Here is a 7,100-nt window from a genome sequence, read left to right on the forward strand (position 1 = left end):
CAGGACAGCCCAGGGGTGGGTGGACAGGGCCAAATGCTCACCGGAACTTCTGCTTCGCCCGAACCAGCTGAATCCCACCCCTGTGTGAACTAGCTTGACGCTACTCCCCAAACGGCTGCCATGTTTCCTTTTTGCACTGTGGTAGACCGGGCTGAAGCTACACTGGCCTGATCTTTCATCTTCACCCCGAGTAGACCGAGATGGCCCCGCAGGATGGATTCAACCCACAAGCCTTGAGTTTGACACCCCTGGGCTTGGGGAGTCCTCAAACCAACAAAAGCACTGAAAATTTTCCCAGCAGGAAGTCAGATCAACCGCTCAGCATGCACATCTCCACACAATGCGTGGTTGAAATTTTGGGAGGTCTGCAACCTTTTGCCCATCGACCTCTTTGCAATGTAAGCCTGCGTTGACACCTACGCGAAGTTCAGTGGTGGGATTCAGCCGGTTCGCACCTATTCGGGAGAGCCGGTTGGTAACTTTCTAAGAGGTTCAGAGATCCGGTTGTTGGAAGAAATATCCTTTTGGTTTTTTTTCCACTTTACAGGGCTAATCCTGTAAGGAAGGCAGGAAGGAAACATTCTGGTGTTGGTTCTAGCCTAATCTTTGTTGCCCTCTTACAGAAACTGCCTCTCTGGTTAATCCTTAGTACATTGCAACAGCTAAGGCGAAGCGCCCATCGATGTGAGTGATGTTGAGTTGGCCATGCCCACCCAGTCACATGACCACCGAGCCCCGCCTACCCAGCTGGTCATTAGGGCAGAGAACCGGTTGTTAAATTATTTGAATCCCACCACTGGCGCAGTTGCAGTCTAGTCCAAATCAAGCTTTTGTGAAGGAGGGGAAGTGCACGGAACGGGATTGAATGATTAAGTAACGTTTGGGAAGAGGGTCATAATCCAGAAGTAGATCAAGATTGTCACCGGCATGCATGTTTCCTATTTTTTATTCAATCTTCTGATCCTGTGTTTATTTATTCCCATTGCAAAGACTCTTAAGCAACGTATGCTCCCGTTCAAATACAAAGCCAGTTCATAAGTAATTCCGGGGGGAAGTCTGTGATAACTGAACTAAGCAAATGGTTGTAAGGCGAGGACTATCAGCAGCTGGATTTGCCAAGCCAGCTATGATTTCATGGAAATTGTGGCCGCAATATGCATTCTCTAGGGGTACGATGTCTTCCTTTGTTAGTGTGTGAATTGCTTAGAATGGCAATAGTGGTGCCTGCTGGAAGAAGTCGTAGTTTCAAGCGTTAACCTCCAGAGGGCAGGATTTGCTACAAATTCAAATACAAATTCAATCATTGGCAACAAAGCGGTTGAGTGGATTTCAACAGAGCTTCGTTCTCTTTGATGGCTGAGGATGATGGAGCATCAAGTGGAGAGCACTAAAGAAAGCCGGAATAAGGCCAACATTCCTCCACGTTGCAGGAGCAATCCCAAAATGACCCAGATATGAAGAACTTCCAGGAACCTCAACAACTTCTGGTGTTTTACTTCAGCCACATCAACATCCATTCAATTGTTGAAAGAAACATCCTGGGTTCTGTTCAAAGTGAGGGGAAAAGACACTGGATTCATGGAAGTTGCTTGGAAAGAAGGTTTATTGATAATGGACAGAACCACGTGGTTTGAGGTCCGGGGGGGGGGGGGGGGGGAAGGCCAGAGATGTGGAGAGTGCCTGGGTTTTATGCCCTCTCTGGGAGTTTGAATTTGAGCTTGAATTCTGCTTGCTTGTCAGACTCCCATGGAGCCATGCAGGGGCAACTCTGTAGGCTGTCCTGAGTCCCAGGCTTGGTTGAGCCTTGCTGGGTGATGTAATCTTCCCAGGTGCCATGTGGTGAGATGGGTAGAGGGCTAATCCCACCTTTGTTGCATCTTGGGTGAAGGCATTTGCCTATGAATAGACTTAGCTATCTCTTTGTCTCTTAAGTGCTTAACATCTGCTGTGGCAGTGGTGGGATTCAGCCAGTTCGCACCTATCCGGGAGAACCGGTTGTTAACTTTCTAAGCAGTTCGGAGAATCGGTTGTTAGAAGAAATCTCCTTTTGGTTTTTCCCATTTTACAGGGCTAATCCTGTAAGGAAGGCAGGAAGGAAACATTCTGGTGTTGTTTCTAGCCTGATCTTTATTGCCCTGCTTACAGAAACTGCCTCTCTGGTTAACCCTTATTACATTGTCACAGCTAAGTTGAAGCGCCCATCAACTTGCGTGATGTTGAGTTGGCCACGCCCACCCAGTCACATGACCACCGAGCCCCGCCTACCCAGTTAGTCATTAAGGCAGAGAACCGGTTGTTGAATTATTTGAATCCCACCACTGTGCTGTGGGCTATTGAGGTGAGTCTGTTTCCTGCCTAAAACATGTTTCTCCATTAATATAATATTTATGAAACATATTCCCCCTTTTTAATATGTCCTAGAACAGTGTTTCTCAACCTTGGTGACTTTAAGTCCACGGGACTTCAACTCCCAGAATCCCCCAGCCAGCTCTGCTGGCTGGGGGAATTCTGGGAGTTGAAGTCCACGGGACTTAAAGTCACCAAGGTTGAGAAACACTGTCGTAGAATATTTCATTTTTCTAGAAGGGGGTTGAGTGCTAACTTCCTACTCTGCTACGATGGCTGGGAACAATGGGGGCTGTAGTCTCAAATATCTGGGGGTCATTGGGTGGCTCTGTATTTTTCATAGAAGACACAAACTTACCTTTATTAAACCTGTGTTGACTCTGGATAGTCTTTGTTTTCCTCAAATTCTTGGACTTTCCTCCCAATTTTTTTTTAGAGCATTGCTAGGACTAAAGTTTCTGTTATCACCCGTTTTATACTTTGTCCCTTGATTGTGTCCCTCACATGACATTCTTGTTCACGACCCTGTTTATAGAAAACACGTTTTTGCTCCTTTTTCTTTCTTTTATATATTTTATTTATACATTTTTCTATACATTGGTGCTTAGCAAACAGTGTATCGTCTGAGTCAATTTATGTTATACATAATAATAATGGTAATAATGTAAGAGCCGAGGGGGCGCAGTGGTTAGAGTGCAGTACTGCAGCCACTTTAGCTGACTGTTAGCTGCAGTTCGGCGGTTCAAATCTCACCGGCTCAAGGTTGACTCAGCCTTCCATCCTTCCGAAGTGGGTGAAATGAGGACCCAGACTGTGAGGGCGATATGCTGACTCTGTAAACCGCTTGGAGAGGGCTGAAAGCCCTATGAAGTGGTATATAAGTCTAATTGCTATTGCTATAATAAGGTAAAGGTTCCCCTTGCACATCTGTGCTAGTTGTTCCCGACTCTAGGGGGCGATGCTCATCTCTGTTTCAAAGCCAAAGAGCCAGCGCTGTCTCCGTGGTCATGTGGCCGGCATGACTAAACGCCGAAGGCGCATGGGATGCTGTTCCCTTCCCACCAAAGGTGGTTCCTATTTTTTTACTTGCATTTTTACCTGCTTTCGAACTGCTAGGTTGGCAGAAGCTGGGACAAGTAACGGGATCTCACTCCGTTATACGGCGCTAGGGATTCAAACTGCCGAACTACCAACCTTTCTGATCAACAGTGTCTTAGCCACTGAGCCACCACATTCCTAATAATGGTAATATTATTTGCTTATACATATTAATCCCCTTTCAACTTCCACCTTGTTCCCTTTTCTGCGATGTTTGTCCGAAGGCCGCAAAAACACATCACAGGAACCCAGGACTCCGCAACTGTCATAAATACGAACTCATTGCCAAGTGGGCGAATTTTGATCCCGTGACCGTGGGAATGCTGCGACGGTCGTAGGTGTGAAAAATGGCCCTAAGTCAATTTTTTTTCCCCGACGCCGTTGTCACTTCAAATCGTCACTAAACGAACGGTTGTAAGTTCAGGACTTACCTGTGCTTAAAAATGTTAAACATCCTGCACCCCCATCCCATCCCTTCTTCCCACCGCAGACTGAAGTTTCCCAAGGGAAGTGATGAATGGCAGGTAAACACAGGGGAATCGGACAGGATCAGGCATGTTTTGATTGGCAGCCCAGCCTGGCACACGTGTGAGAAACTGCTTTTTCCCACAGGCCAGACAGTGAGATTGTGCCGTGTTTGCGCAACTTGCCAAGGGTGGTCTCTGCAAAGGCGGGGAACGATGCTTTCCCTACCAATTTATTCTTATGACCCAAAGAGCTGCTGATTCTGTTCTACAGAGGAATGTTTGAGTCTGTCATCTGCACCTCCATAACTGCCTGGTTTGGCTCTGCAACCAAACAAGACAGACACGGACTTCAGAGGATAATTAGATCGGCAGAAAAAGCAATTTGCTACCAACCTGCCTTCCATTGAGGATCTGCACACGGCACAAGTCAAAAAGAGGGCCGGAAAATATCTACAGACCCCTCACATAAATGGTTTCAACTTCTACCCTCAAAACGATGCTATAGGGCACTGCACACCAGAACAACTATCCACAAGGACAGTTCCCGCCCCCCTCCGAATGCCATAACTCTGATAAACAACTAATCACCACAACACTGTCCAATTATTTACTAGGACTGTATTAGTATTATTCTTCTCTTCCTTCCTAGTACCTATCTCTTCCCACTTATGACTATAGCCATGTTGCTTGTGTCTTTACAATTTATATTGTTTCATTTGTTTCCTAGTATGATTTGATTGCTTATTAGTAACCATTGGCTATCACTAAGTGTTGTGCCTTATGATTCTTGATGAATATATTCTATTTTTCTTTATGTACACTGAGAGCATCTGCACCAAAGACAAATTCCTTGTGTGTCCAATCACACTTGGCCAATAAAGAATTCTATTCTATTCTATTCTATTCTATTCTACTTACTTCTATTCTATTCTATTTTACTTACTTCTATTCTATTCTATTCTATTCTATTCTAGTCTAGTCTAGTCTATTCCATTCCACTCCACTCCATTCCACCCTACATTCTATTCTATTCTATTCTATTCTATTCTATTCCACTCCACTCCAAATTCTACATTCTACATTCTACATTCTACATTCTACATTCTACATTCTACATTCTACATTCTACATTCTCTACTCTACTCTACTCTACTCCACTCCACTCCACTCCACTCCACTCCACTCCACTCCATTCCACTTCTACCTCTACCTCTACCTCTACCTCTACCTCTACTTCTAGTCTAGTCTAGTCTAGTCCAGTCCAGTCCAGTCTAGTCTAGTCTAGTCTAGTCCAGTCCAGTCCAGTCCAGTCCAGTCCAGTCCAGTCCAGTCCAGTCCATTCTAGTCTAGTCTAGTCTAGTCTTGTCTATTCCTATTATATTCTAGTCTATTCTAGTCTTGTCTATTCTTATTCTAGTCTAGTCTAGTCTAGTCCAGTCCAGTCTATTCTTATTCTATTCTATTAGAATTCTATTCTATTCTATTCACTTCACTTCACTTCTATTCTATTCTATTCTATTCTCACTCTGAGGTTAGTCCTTAGCTATCTGACAGTCATTGAGGCCAGTTGGGGATTTATCTATACCTTCAGGATCCTCTGAGTCAGAGTGCAAATAAGTATGTGTGGAACCTTCTTGGAACTGCTGAAAGGACACACGCTTCTATTCCACACCATTCAGAACTAAAGAAGCTTCTTGGATGTGAAGCAAAATGTTTTCAAGGGGTAATACCCTCCCCCCACCAAGAAAGTCCAGTTGCCTTTTGAAAAAAAAAAGCCCTTTTGGGACAACCATGACCCAGGATGATTGAAAGTCTCCAGAGACATGAAACTGAAAGTGATTCATCTCAGAAAGTGTTTGCTGGGGAAGGAAAGTGTAAAAGGAGAAGTCCTTTGAGCTGTTCAACTCCTAGGGACTTTTACATACTTATTTAGGAAGCTCCCTTAGAAGCAAGGAAGATTAGGGTGTTTTTGTTGGGATTCTTGGTGATTTCCCATCTAAGTCACATCAAATGTTTCTAGATTGGTCAACGTTGGTTAATGCTGTCCTATACCCAGGCCTGGTCCTTCAGCACCACTTCTCCTCCTCTGGCCTCCTCTGCCCATGACCATTAGTGGAGAAAATAAGCGTGAGAACCTCCATGGACAATACCTGCTCTTTGGAGAATGCATCTCTCAATGAACTTCATAGGGTGGGGTGAGAACATAATCCAGCTCTTTAGGGGTTTCTTATTAGCAAGAGCTTCATAAATATTCAAATATGTGTAGTGTTTCCTAATCTTGGACATTTCTGGGTGCGAAGATTTCAACTCCCAGAGTTCCAATGTCAACATGATCATTGATAAAAATTCTGGCAGTTGAAACCCATGCCCTCTGGAGGTCTTCTCCAACCCTTCACAAGAGCCTCAGGACTTGGCTCTACCAGTTGGCTTGTGGCTCCAAAGTAGAGGCTTCATGCGGGGTGGGGGGAGGGGGCAGTTGATAGATTAATATCAGATCCCCACCAGCCCCCTATTCAACCTACTCCCTCCCTCCCCATCTTTGAACTATTGTACTTTGTGGTTTTTATATTTTTGTAGTGTTTTATTTATACAGTTTTATCTTTTTAATATTTTAAACCACTCAGAGTTACACAGTGGTAAGACGGGTGGCCAAAAGATTTGATAAATAAATTAGATAGATAGATAGATAGATAGATAGATAGATAGATAGATGATAGATAGATAGATAGATAGATAGATAGATAGATAGATAGATAGATAGACAGACAGATAGATTAGATAGATAGAGAGATAAATAGTGATAGATAGATGATAGACAGACAGACAGACAGACAGATAGATTAATATTGATTGATGGATTGATGGCTAGAGGGCTAGATGGCTGAAACAGTATAGGGGGGGGGTGGCACTAGAAGACCTCCACGGTCCCTTCCAACTCTGCTATTGTATTGTATTGTATTGCTGACTGCAGGCTGCCTGCAATTTGGCAGTTCAAATCTCACCAGGCTCAAGGTTGACTCAGCCTTCCTCCACCCTTCCAATGTCGGTAAAATGAGGACCCGGTTTGTTGGGGACAATAATGCTGCCTCTGTAAACCGCTTAGAGAGGGCTGTAAAGCACTGTGAAGCGGTATATAAGTCTAAGTGCTATTGCTAATATTCACATGATTACTCTCTAGCCACGAATTTA

The sequence above is a fragment of the Thamnophis sirtalis genome, unplaced genomic scaffold, assembly GCF_051295495.1.
Source record: "Thamnophis sirtalis isolate CommonGarterSnake01/CBP01778 unplaced genomic scaffold, rThaSir2_p1.2 scaffold_13, whole genome shotgun sequence".
Taxonomy (NCBI): domain Eukaryota; kingdom Metazoa; phylum Chordata; class Lepidosauria; order Squamata; family Natricidae; genus Thamnophis; species Thamnophis sirtalis.